At 46.2% G+C, this 14,098-nt stretch overlaps 1 pseudogene; it reads right to left on the bottom strand.

Annotated features, from left to right (window-relative positions):
* Window positions 1–265: 265 nt before the first annotated feature.
* LOC147991775 (putative FBD-associated F-box protein At1g32375) lies at window positions 266–1,752 on the bottom strand (annotated as a pseudogene).
* Between the last annotated feature and the right edge of the window lie 12,346 nt (window positions 1,753–14,098).

Genomic DNA, 14,098 nt, shown 5'->3' with positions numbered 1-14,098 from the left:
TCACACCTCTCCTGCAGTAACCCAGGCGCCACGCATGCAAATAATTTTATCTAAACAGGGTATCATGAATTCATGATAAGACAATAATAAGTAATAGCCGCAAACATCATTTAAATAAATAGCTTGTTTGAACATGTTCAAAGACAATACAAACTAAAATACTCCAAACACAGTAGCTTATGGGACGAAACATAAAATAAGGTTTGCTGGTTGGATAGGGTAGCTTCTCACTGGACCAAACACGAAGTATTTTCAAAACTACCACTCAAAAAGATAATTTGTATCCAAATTCGTAGCGTCGTTCCGTGGTGAAATGAAACCGAGCACCACTTGAAGCCCTCTTCTCCAGCTGAAGCTTGTGAGGCTGTTTTGCCAAGAAGTCCTCATCGTCGGTCTGGACCACAAATGTCATCGACTCTAGCGGTTCAGCATTGAGGGCAAAGAATGTGACAAAATCAACGTCAGGTTTTCTGCCGGAATAATAATTCAACACCATAATTTTCAGACGGATGTCAAGACTTTTGAGCAGATCGCGGTATTTACGACGCCACGCATTATTGTTCTTCCTTGAGGTGTTGCGCTGGAAAGAACATCAGCAAACAACAACTTCAGCAAAACAAGTAGATCAAATGAGCAGCCAAACACAAGGTATTATTGTCAGTGAACAATTAATTCACCTGAATGTACAACTTCTTCAAGCACGGAAACCTTCTTATCAGTCCAATAACCATATCCAAACTAAGAGTGGGCATACTGAGGGCCAAACACTTGATTGTGCGCGATCCCTTCATCAAAGATGAAAGCCAACATTAGACAATATACATGTGCAAATTATATGCTAAAAACGTGTGTGCACATTGCACACAGAAAGCTGGAGTTACCTTAATATCTGTAGAACCAAAGACGAGCCTGGTGGAGTTGGTACAGCCTAAGGTCTCCAACTTAGGCGCGAAGAGCACTGACACACGCAAATCCTGTTTCTGATTAAGATGGAATAGTCTTTCAAGACAAGGTAATTGCTGACTGTAACGCTTCTGAGGACAAGTGAATTGGTCCGGAGGCAACGAGGTCCACTGCACCGAGAAATTAGCAAGCACTCCAGAGAAGGGCAGCCGGCAATCATGCTGTGGAGTGTGCACTCCGAGGTGCTGCTATGAACAATTTCGAGCCGCTGAAGCCGGGGAAAATGAAATCTTTGGACGGTGGCGTCTGGGAGGCTGCACTTTTCAATGCAGAAAACACGGAGGGTGTCTGAGAAGCGGAAGACTAATTCCGGCAGCGGCTCCCCTCTCCAGCTGTTAAGCTTAAGCTCCTCGAGCCTAGCCAGAGCGGTGGACAGGAGACAGGCCTCCACGGCATCTATGTCGCTTATGGTGTACAACAGCTCCGGAGTGCAGAAGCGGGGGCCGGGGCCTTGGTGGGCGTTAATGATGCGATGCATGAGAGCAGGGAGTTCGTGCCATGTACGGGCGAGGTGACGGCAGTCGAGGTTCAGGGGCTCCACCGAGACACGAGGATCCGGGTGCGAGCCCCTTGCTTGGTGGGGAGGAGGGAGATTATCTCGCCGAGGATTGCATCGGGGAGGCTGCTGAGGCGGTCGAGATCTTGCCCATCTTCGCCGGATCCGCCTCCGTCGTCCTCGCCCATTCCGGGATCGGCCGCCGCTCCCGCCGGCGCCGGTGCCAGATGGCCCTCGAGCGTGGCAGCTTCCCTCTTCCTCATAATAGTCGTGCTAGCGCCGCCAGCCTCCATCTCCTTCGGGTTTGGCCGGTGCAGAATTAAGGTTGGTGGGTGGAGCAAGAGATCATGAGAGCCGCCGGAGAGAGCTGTGGTGGTTTGTCTCTAGGGAGAGTGTGTTTCTGACTTTCTGTGCTGGTTTGACACCGTATAAAGAGCACGGTTTTTTGTAGGACAGGCTACGCGGCACCCTATATCGTAACCGTTCAAGCTGGACCCAGACGGCATATGGATATGTGCTAAGATTTAGAATACAGCAGCTGCTGCAGGGCTCTCAACGCTTAATACTCTGTTGAGATGTCATGTTTTCGTCAGACTAGACCTGCTGCAGGCTTTTGTCACATGCATGCCCAGATGGCCCTCTCTCTCTCCATCCTTTCTCACATGCATGCACAGAGGGCCCTCTCTCTCTCCACTCTTTCTGACACGCACAATTCTCGGACAAAGCTTGCACAGCATAATCTCTCACAAGCTCTCTCTCCTTGCTCTTTGTCATATGCATGCACCTCTCTCTACATGATTTCTCTCTTTAGGACTCTCGCACGCATTCACAACATCACGAGCTCTCCCTCACTAAAAATAATCACAAAAGGTACTCTCACACTAATAGGTATGGCCGGCAAAAGTCAAAGCTCGACTACATGTACTCTTTATAGGTCATTTTCTTGTAGTTGTTTTGACTCGGTTCTTGCTGGTTCCTCACCACAACAGTGTCACATGTGCATGCTTTTAGTGCTCGTCGAGTAAGGAAAAAGGAGAGAGAGTGTGTGTCTTCCATGTCAGGAGAGACAGTGTGTTGCAGTGCATGCAGATGGAGTAAAATAAATAGGAGAGAGTGTGTCTTGCATGCAAATGCCGTGAGAGAGACACAGAGTGAGTTTGTGTTGCATGCAAATATCTGCAGAGAGGGAGGGAGGCGGGTGGAACAGAGGAGGGTGGACCCCGGGACCGAACATCAATGGAGACCAGGCAGTGACACGACTGGGACAGAGCTGGTTGCACGCAAGACCTAGGAGGGAATCTTGCTACTGTTCAGCAGGCCTGCCTTTTCAGACTAAACGCTCTATGGCTACAGAGATACTACTGCTGATGCAAGCACTAGCACACATCTCCATATTATGGCCAACGGCACAGATAAGGGGTACCATGTAGGACGAGCTACAAAGAAACTTTGTGCCGTATAAATAGGAAACTGTCCTATTTGTCTAGCTGGTTGGACGGCGTAGATATTGTTCAATGTGTCGATTTAACGTTGGTTCTTGATCCTATAAAATCTCACTCCCTGTCCCTTCGGGGACATCCGATAAAATCTCACTCCCTCAGCGAATTTACCCTAATTCTCCACCACCCCACCGGCCCTCCCCCCTCCGGCCCTCCCCAACCTCCATGCTTTCCGTTAAGAAGGAACTTCTGTTCATCTTCATTCTCTAGCACTACACCACCAGGCTCGATCTGCAGCGACTGACGGGACAGGAAGAGGACACACGTTTAGTGAGCAGCGCGCTGGCAACATGCACTCGGCAGCCGCAGGTCAATTGTGCCGCCACCTCGCCCGCTGCTCCTTGCCGACGTCGACAATCGCAACTTTGTAAAAGAGAGTTTTGGCAGAGGCGATATTATGAGAAGGATCATGAGAAGGGGTCAATAGCTCATGTGCGACACATTTGGGGTGAAATGGAAGGAGTGCGATGTGGTTGACGAAAATACCCAAATAGCCAAGGCCCACTCAGGCGATTAAAATGGTCATCAACGGGACTGAGCTTATGTTTAAGACATGTGGGTCCCACTTAACAGTGCATCTAGTTACGACCCCACTTGGCAGTGCAGCAGGTGAGACGTGTCCCTGTGCCTGTCTGAATCAGGTGAGACGTGACCCGTTGCTCCCTCCTCTTTGTTCTCGGCGGCGAGCCGGCGATGGCGCCAGAGCTTTTTTTCTCGGTAACCGCAGCGGCGGAGCTTTCGTTCTCAGTGACGACGGCAGCTGTGGTGAGTGAATCCGGAACCCTTTTCCTGCTCCTCTCCTTGTCGAGTTAGATCTCACCGCATAGCATCTGTTTCCCTCTGTTTTTAGTCGATTTGATTCAGATTTGGGTGCGGGGGAGGGAGGCTGACCGCGATGGAGCCGCCAGAGACAACAAGGTCGACTAGGTATGTGCATCCTTTCCAAGCTATGTGATTTGTGCCTCGTCTGCTTCCGCTAGCTCACACTGCCCGCCATTGACAAACAAGGGCAATGGTGCTAGGACATTCGAATTCACTGTCGAATTCTTTCATTCTAAGGCAAAGCTAGGTGATGGTAGGGCGCGAGACATAGAGAGAGATACAATTGTGAAATGGAAGGTTGAATTTGTAGAGATTTATCCACAGGAAATACGGAGCATGGAAGAGAGGGCTGTGAGAAATGTTGTGGAGAAAATTAGGGAGAGCATTTTTTGGGTCCAGAGCAAGAGGTAGCATTGTTGCGGTTTGAGAATTGGAAGGGTGAGTAGGTGAGAATTGAGAATGGTGAAGAGATGGTGAATGAAATCGATTGGCAAGACGGCTGGGCAAGAAAATATACTACATTTCATGAAGAGCTCGTTGATCTGAAATCAGATTCTAAGGTTGGATATGTGCCCTCAAAGTTGGCTTCGTAGATGGTAGATGATGATTGGGCTTCACAAAGATAGATAATGCCCATGTTTACAGGTGAAGTGACAGTAATAGGGGGGTTGATCAAGATGCAGAAGAGGGTTGTGATGGTGCTGCAAGGGTTGTTTGTGTTGATTGGAATCCAGTACAATTAGAAGACACTACTGATTTGGTCATTGCACCAATGGCTAACACTGAGATGGCCAAACTTTTGGCATTCCAGTAGATCCAATAGATGATCAAGATGAGGAAGAGAGGGATGAATCGAGTTTGCCTAATGATGCTAACACAAATGCTTGTGAAGACGTGGATGGATAGTTGATGGAAGATGCTGCAGATGATGTAGATGATGCACATGATGATGAGCTTGTATGTGTGTATGACAAAGAAAAACATGTTATTGAAGTAGGCAAGTTGTTCCCAAGCATGAAGGAGTTTAGAATATGTTCCAAGACTATGTGGACTGATAGAAAGAAATTTTATGCAAGGTGCAGAGGTTTCGATGGAAGCGTCATGCCTTGCAAGTGGTACATACACTAGTATGCGTCGGTGCTATACAAACGGTTTTTAACCCCTTTCCGCAACGGTATTTCGAACCGTCGCCAAGTGAGTGTGGGCGATAGCGGGGTCCTTCCCACACGACCCAGAATTCGTCCAGAATAGGCCCTCCTGGGACACAGACTGGGGTCGTGTGTGATCAGGCGACGCATCGAAACCCAATCATTTCCGTAGGTATTTACATCCCACACGGTGAATCCTAGAAAAACATTTCCGTAGGTATGTACACACTAGTAGAAAACAGGGCTATGGTCCAGGCCGGGTCAGCACATTAGTCCCGGTTCAGTCTAGAACCGGGACCAATGTGGGCATTGGTCCCGGTTCGTGAGCCCAGGGGGCCGGCCGGGCCACGTGGGCCATTGGTCCCGGTTCATCTGGACCTTTTGGTCCCGGTTTGTGGGATTAACCAGGACCAATGGGCCTCGCTCCTGGCCCACCACCATTGGTCCCAGTTGGTGGCTTGAACCGGGACCAAAGGCTCCCCTTTAGTCCTGGCTCATGTCACCAACCGGGACCAATGAGGTGCCTATATATACCCCCTCGTGCAAGAGCAGAGCACAGTGCTCTGTTTTTTCTGGCCGAGGTGGAGAGGGCTTTGTGGTGCTCTAGCTCACCTCCTATGCACATGAGGTGTTCGAGGGAATGCCCGAGCCACACTACTTAAGCTTTCTCCTCTCGAAGCTCGACCTCCAAGCTCCATTTTCCTTGAGATTTGTCTAGATTTAGCGGTCCGTCACGCCCCGTCCCCGTCTTCACCGCCGCTGATCACCTGCGCCGATCTCATCACCGACACCACCGTGGTGAGCCTCCTATTCTTATCTTCTTTCTGAAAGGAAAAATATTCTTACTTGTATGTTTAGATAGATACTTGTATCATTTTCTTACATTTATTATTGCATCTTATATAGTGCGATGGTTTTGGTATCCGCCCCCGTCGGCCCTTGTCCTGTCTATGATTCGGATGTGGTATGTATATTATCTTTATAACTATTGGTTCATTTATTGTTTATCAAAATTATGCCGACCAACGTGACATAGATTTCATTTATCTAGGGTGTATGTCAATCGGAAATGCCAACCGACCCTATTGTCGAGAGGTTAAATTTAGTTGAAGAAGAAAACAATTTGTTGAAGGAAAAAATAAAAAAAATTGAGGAGGAGAAGATGATATTGGAGTTGCATGTTGCGGATGTCGTCGATGATCACAAGATCAAGATGGATGCAATGCGCTTGAAGATTAGAAAGATTAGAAAATATGCCATTCATACCGAGGCTTGGTATCATTATGCCATTGGATCAATTGTTACCTTGGTTGGGATTATGATCGCATTTGTTTTCGCATTGAAATGTTTTACATAGTTTCAATGTATGGTTTAATTAATTAAATGCTCTGGAGAGCTAGATGTTGTTAGATGAGAACTATGTATGCACTTTCGTTTTAATGTGATGATGAACCTCCATTAATTTGGACACTTAATTATATATAATGCACACAGATGAACCGGCAATGGATGTACGGTGACAGACACACCCGCGAGTACATTAAGGGCGTGCATGAGTTTCTCGATGCGGCTGAGGCAAACAAGCAGAATGGTTTTATGTGCTGTCCATGCACTGAATGTGGGAATACGAGGTCTTACTCTAAACGGAAAATCCTTCACCCCCACCTGCTTTACAAGGGTTTCATGCCACACTATAATGTTTGGACGAGGCACGGAGAAATAGGGGTTATGATGGAAGACGGCGAAGAAGAAGAGTACGATGACAACTATGTGCAACCTGAATACGGTGATGCTGCAACGGGGGGAGCTGGTGAAGATCAAGAGGAACCAGACGATGTGCCCAATGATGCTGCAACGGATGAAGCTGCTGAAGATCAAGAGGAACTAGACGATGTGCCCGATGATGATGATCTCCGCCGGGTCATTGTCGATGCAAGGACGCAATGCATTAGTCAAAAGGAGAAGCTGAAGTTCGATCACATGTTAGAGGATCACAAAAAAGGGTTATACCCCAATTGCGAAGATGGCAACACAAAGCTCGGTACCGTACTGGAATTGCTGCAGTGGAAGGCAGAGAATGCTGTGGCTGACAAAGGATTTGAGAAGCTACTGAAAATATTGAAGAAGAAGCTTCCAAAGGATAACGAATTGCCCGACAGTACATACGCAGCAAAGAAGGTCGTATGCCCTCTAGGATTGGAGGTGGAGAAGATACATGCATGCCCTAATGACTGCATCCTCTACCGCGGTGCATACAAGGATCTGAACGCATGCCCGGTATGCGGTGCATTGCGGTATAAGATCAGACGAGATGACCCTGGTGATGTTGACGGCGAGCCCCCCAGGAAGTGGGTTCCTGCGAAGGTGATGTGGTATGCTCCTATAATACCACGGTTGAAACGTCTGTTCAAAAACGAAGAGCATGCCAAGTTGATGCGATGGCACAGTGAGAACCGAAAGAAAGATGGGAAGTTGAGAGCACCCGCTGACGGGTCGCAGTGGAGAAAAATCGAGAGAAAGTACTGGGATGAGTTTGCAAAGGACCCAAGGAATGTATGGTTTGCTTTAAGCGCGGACGGCATTAATCCTTTCGGGGAGCAGAGCAGCAATCACAACACCTGGCCCGTGACTCTATGTATGTATAACCTTCCTCCTTGGATGTGCATGAAGCGGAAGTTCATTATGATGCCAGTTCTCATCCAAGGCCCTAAGCAACCCGGCAACGACATTGATGTGTATCTAAGGCCATTAGTTGAAGAACTTTTACAGCTGTGGAATGAAAACGGTGTACGTACGTGGGATGAGCACAGACAGGAGGAATTTAACCTTAAGGTGTTGCTGTTCGTGACCATCAACGATTGGCCCGCTCTCAGTAACCTTTCAGGACAGACAAACAAAAGATACCACGCATGCACGCACTGTTTAGATGACACTGAAAGTATATACCTGGACAAATGCAGGAAGAATGTGTACCTGGGCCATCGTCGATTTCTTCCGACCAACCATCAATGTCGAAAGAAACGCAAGCATTTCAAAGGCGAGGCAGATCACCGGAAGAAGCCCGCCATGCGCACCGATGATCACGTGCTTGCTATGGTCAATGATTTACACTACGTAATCTTTGCAAAAGGGTCCCGGTGGACTAGCTGTTCCGAATGACGCTGAGGGACACGCACCCATGTGGAAGAAGAAATCTATATTTTGGGACCTACCCTACTGGAAAGACCTAGAGGTCCGCTCCTCAATCAACGTGATGCACGTGACGAAGAACCTTTGCGTGAACCTGCTAGGCTTCTTGGGCGTGTATGGGAAGACAAAAGATACACCTGAGGCACGGGAGGACCTGCAACGTTTGCACGAAAAAGACGGCATGCCTCTGAAGCAGTATAAAGGTCCTACCAGCTACGCTCTTACGAAAGAAGAGAAAGAAATCTTCTTTGAATGCCTGCTCAGTATGAAGGTCACGACTGGCTTCTCGTCGAATATAAAGGGAATAATAAATATGCCAGAGAAAAAGTTTCAGAACCTAAAGTCTCATGACTGCCATGTGATTATGACGCAACTGCTTCCGGTTGCATTGAGGGGGCTTCTACCAGAAAACATCCGATTAGCCATTGTGAAGCTATGTGCATTCCTCAATGCAATCTCTCAGAAGGTGATCGATCTAGAAATCGTACCAAGGCTAAGGAGTGATGTGGCGCAATGTCTTGTCAGTTTCGAGTTGGTGTTCCCACCATCCTTCTTCAATATCATGACGCACGTCCTAGTTCATCTAGTCGACGAGATTGTCATCCTGGGGCCCGTATTTCTACACAATATGTTCCCCTTTGAGAGGTTCATGGGAGTCCTAAAGAAATATGTCCGTAATCGCGCTAGGCGACAAGGAAGCATCTCCATGGGCCATCAAACAGAGGATGTTATCGGGTTTTGTGTTGACTTCATTCCTGGCCTTAACAAGATAGGTCTCCCTAAATCGCGGTACGAGGGGAGACTGACTGGAAAAGGCACTCTTGGAAGAGACTCAATAATATGCAGGGACGGATATTCTTGGTCTCAAGCACACTACACAGTTCTATAGAACTCTACCTTGGTGACCCCGTATGTCGATGAACACAAGAACAGTCTGCGCTCCAAACACCCGGAGCAGTGCGACGACTGGATTACATGTGAACACATCAGGACTTTCAGCAGTTGGTTGGAAACATGTCTCAGAGGTGACAACACTATTTTTGATGAGTTGTACTTGTTGTCCAGGGGACCATCTTTGACTGTATTGACTTACAAAGGATACGAGATAAATGGGAATACATTTTACACGATCGCCCAAGATCAAAAGAGCACCAACCAAAACAGCGGTGTCCGCTCTGATGCAGCAACCGAGAGCGGAAAGGATACATATTATGGTTACATAGTGGACATATGGGAACTTGACTACGGACCTGATTTTAAGGTCCCTTTGTTTAAGTGCAAATGGGTCAATCTGTTAGGCGGCGGGGTACAGGTAGACCCACAGTACGGAATGACAACAGTGGATCTGAAAAATCTTGGGTACACTGACGAACCGTTCGTCCTAGCCAATGATGTGGCATAGGTTATCTATGTGAAGGACATGTCTACCAAACCAAGAAAAAGAAAAGATAAGGAAGCGAATACATCATACGATGAGCCAAAGCGCCACATAGTTCTTTCAGGGAAAAGGGACATCCCGGGAGTGGACGGCAAGACAGACATGTCTGAAGATTATGAAAAGTTTCATGAAATTCCTCCCTTCAATGTCAAGGCGGACCCAAGCATCCTGATAAACAATGAAGATTATCCATGGTTACGGCGCAATAAGCAAATGACACAAGCGAAGAAAAAGTGAAGACTTTCTCCCGCAACTTTGTAACACACGAACATGCTACCATTGTCCGTTTTGTACATGCACATGCTATGTGGGTGAAATTATGATACCATCCCAACTTTCAACTTTTTCAGAGTTCATTTGAAATGCTTTCATGTCTTATGGTTTGGCCCTCGTAATACCATGACCATTAGTCCCTGGCCCATGCCAACTTTCAACTTTCTAAAACTAATGGCACTAACAGAAAGTTTATAATTTTGCTCCTCGCCCCTGGCCCATGACCATTTGTCCCGGTTTGTGCCACAAACCGGGACTAAAGGGTTGGTCCTCGTTGCGGGCCGAGTTTAGTCCCACCTAGCCAACCGAAGGGGGCTCACACCGGTTTATAAGCCCTTCCCTCTCTGCCTTGTTGAGCTCCCCTCAAAGTGAAAATAGATGCCCTAATAGAGAAAAGTTTAACCTAAATTCGTAGTGAATTTCTCTGAAATTCATAGAAATTTACTAGGACTTTAGGTTGAATTTTCTCTATAAGCGCATCTATTCTCATTTTTTTAGTAAGTTAATCACAAACTTGTGATTCAAACAATTTTCAAAGAATTCAAATTTTAATTATTCAAACTTGAAAACTAATGGCACTAACAGAAAGTTTATAATTTTGCTGACCTAAAATAAAAAAGAATTAAAAAATAAAGCAAAAAACAAAACAAAATAAATAATACAGAAAACAAAACAAAAAAACTGGAAAAAAAATAAAAATAGCAACAATAAGTATTTTGTTGTAAGTAGAAACAAAATAAAATAAATAAAGCAACAAAGAAAACAAAAAAACTAAAAAAGTGTTTTCAAATTTGAAAACTAATGGCACTAACAGAAAGTTTATAATTTTTCTAAAACTAAAAGAAAAAAGAATTAAAAAATAAAGCAAAAAACAAAAGGAAATAAATAATGCAGAAAACAAAACAAAAAAACTGGAAAAAATAGGGCTCACCCCTATAATATTTGTTATGACTAACTAAAATTACCAAATTGAGTATAATGATAAAACACAGTAATATTAAATAGCAGGAAAAAGATTGACTCAAAAATCAATTTTTATAGTAAAGTTATTTATAAACTATTAAAATTTTAAAACTACAAAACTATAAGAAATCACTACAAAACTATAAGTATTTAGTTCTAAGTAGAAACAAAAAAACAAAAGAACAAAAAGTGCCACCTACTGGGCCCCCACGGCCTGAATACGACTAGAAACCCTACCATGGGCCAGGATTCAGGCCCGTGGGAGGCCCAGTAGGCCCATAGGCACATATTGCAGTGTTAGGCCCGAAAGCCTGCTTTAGAGAGGAGCTCGAGAGGGAAGGCGCACCGCACCTTATAAACAGGTGCGCCTCCCTCGCAACTAGCGAGGTGGGACTAAATATTTGGGTTTGGGGCAGCACAGGCCTTTGGTCCCGGTTGGTGGCACCAACCGGGACTAAAGGGGGCATTGGTCCCGGTTCGTGGCCCCAACCGTGACCAATGTCCCCCTTTAGTCCCGGTTGGTGGCATTGGTCACGGTTCGTGCCATGAACCGGGACCATTGCTCTGGGTATATAAGGTAGCACTTGTGAAAATTTCGCAAACCGCTCCCATTCGCCCCCGACGCCCCCAGGCCGTTCGTCGTCGTCGTCGCCGCCCCGAGCCCGTCGTCGCCCGCTCCCCATCGCCGTCGCCCCGCGCCGCCGCAGGCCTTGTCCCCGTCGCTGCTTGCGCCGTCGCCGGCCTCCTCCTCGTCGCTGCGTGCGCCATCTCCGGCCCCCTCCCCGTCGCCTCGCGCCGCGTCACCGGCCTCCCCCGCGCCGTCGCCCCTGCCCCGCCCGTCGCCGTCGCCCCTGCCCCGCCCATCGTCGTCGCCCCGCCCCGCCCGTCGCCGTCGCCCCGCCCTGCCCGTCACCGTCGCCGCGGCCCGCCCGTTGTCGTCGCCCTGCACGTTCGTCCGGCCGGCGCCCCTCCCCTGTTTTTTATATATTATATATGCTTGTGTATATTGCCTCTTTGTGTATATTATGTATATATGTGTTGTGTATATTGCTTCTTTTCATATATATGTTTGTATTTTGTATTTTTCTTTTTTATAAAAATGCAGTTAGGTTTAAATATTTAGAAAAGGATTATCTATATATGTTCTCTGATTTAGTACATTTTAGGTTACTTTCATTTTTAGAAAAGTTTTATATATTTAGGAGAGGAAAAAGGAAAATAAGAAGAGGAAAAAGGAGAAGAAGAGGAGAGGAAGAAAATGAAGAGGAGAAGAAGAAAGGAATAGAGGAGAAGAAGAAAAAATAGAATTTTTTTTCTATTTTTTCTTCCTCTCCTCTATTCCTTTCTTCTTCTCCTCTTTTTTTTCTTCTTTTTTTCTTCGATCTTCTCCCCCTCCCGATAGGAAAGTTTTATATAGAAAGTTACAATTTTAGAAAAGTTTTATATATGCAAGAGTTACAATTTTAGAAAAAGAAGGATAGGAAAGAAGAAAATAAGAAGAGGAAAGAAAGAAGAAGAGGAGAGGAAAAGAAGAGGAGAAATAAATAAGAAGAAGAAAAAAGAAGAAAAAGAAGAGGAGAAGAAGAAAGGAATAGTGGAGAAGAAGAGAAAATAGAATATTCTATTTTCTCTTCTTCTCCACTATTCCTTTCTTCTATTTTCTCTTCTTCTCCACTATTCCTTTCTTCTTCTCCTCTTTTTTTCTTCTTTTTTTTCTTCGATCTTCTCCTCTAGCTATTCCTTTCTTCTTCTCCTCTTTTTTTTTCTTCTTCTTATTCTTCTTCTTAATTTTTATCGGGAACGAGGGTGTCGAGGATCGCCGAGGGGTCGAGGGTCGGGAACTAGGGTAGAGGGTCGAGGGTCATTAAGGGGTCAAGGGTCGAGGGTTTCAGGGTCGACGGTTCGAGGGTTCTATAGGGTCGAGGGTCGAGGGTTCCAGGGTCGTCTAGGGGTCGAGGGTTCCAGGGTCGTTGAGGGTTCGAGGGGTCGAGAGAGGTTTCCTAGTGTCAAAGTATTGAAGAAATCCATGCCTTCATCATTAGCCGGAAGTAACCAGGGCATGTTGGTACGAAGTTCTGCAAAGTTGTTCTGGAATGGAGTCCCGGATAGGATAATCCGCCTTTTGGTACGAATTCAGCAAAGGCCTTCCAAATAGTGATATTCGGAAGGCTCTTGCTGAACTTTGTACCAAAAAGTGAATTATCCTATCTGGGACTCCGTTCCAGAACAACTTTGAAGAGCTTCGTACCATCATGCACATGTTACTTTTGCCTAATGATGAAGACATGGTTTTGTTGAATCCTTTGACACTAGGCAACCTCCCGACCCCTCGGCGATCCTCTCGAACATGAGAGGAAGAAGAGGATAAAAAAGAAGAGGAAGAAGAAAAAAAGAGGAGAAGAAAGAATAGAGGAGTTCTTCTCCTCTATTCTTTCTTCTCCTCTTTTTTTTCTTCTTCTTCCTCTTTCTTTAGCGGGAACGAGGGTCGTCGAGGGACATAGATGTAGTGTCGTCGTTGTCGATATATACCCCCTCCCGATAGCTTACTATGATTACGTAGCTAGTTCTACGTTTGGCACTAATATATCCATCTGTCATGTTCGAATAATAATTGCCATGTTGTAAATATTTGTAGAAACTATGGACACCGCCCTAGACGAAGCAAAAGAAGCATTGTTGAGGGACATAATCGCAGAAGGAAGTGATGTCGTCTCGTTTTTTCTCAACGAAACCGATTGTCTGGAAGGAGAGGGTGAACAAGCTGGCTACGGTGACCTAATGCTGGTGCAAGAAGAAGAACATGAGGACGGCTCCGGTGACCCAATGCTGGTGCAAGAAGGAGACCGTGATGACGGCTCCGGTGACCGAACTGAGTCCGGCCAGGTATATATATTAGTTAAGCCTGTTTTGGTATGTACACATATTAATTAAGAGTTTGTTCTTTTTTCTAGCCCTCCAGATCGAGAGAACTTCGGTAAAGAGACGAGGCCCGAAGAAAAAGTTGAGCTCGCATGAAAAGTTTGAGATCATAGCAATCGCGCCCGACGGCCAACCGATTGAACCCCTCCGGACAAAGAGGGCATTTGTCGCTCAGTGCGGGGTTCTGGTTAGGGACAAGATCCCGATAAGCATCCAGCAATGGTTTAAGCCGGCTACAGAAGACCCTGAGGTGTCTTATGTCAATGATATGCAGAAAAATGATCTTTGGACTGAGCTGAAGTCAAATTTCACCCTACCGCCAGAGGGTAATCCAGAGAACCCAGTTAAAGAGAAATTAATCAAGTCTTTTGCTCTTAAGAGGATGGAA

The sequence above is a fragment of the Triticum urartu genome, chromosome 1A, assembly GCF_056163025.1.
Source record: "Triticum urartu cultivar PI428250 chromosome 1A, HENAU_Tu73, whole genome shotgun sequence".
Lineage (NCBI taxonomy): Eukaryota > Viridiplantae > Streptophyta > Magnoliopsida > Poales > Poaceae > Triticum > Triticum urartu.
This window is presented reverse-complemented; position numbering and strand designations above follow the sequence as displayed.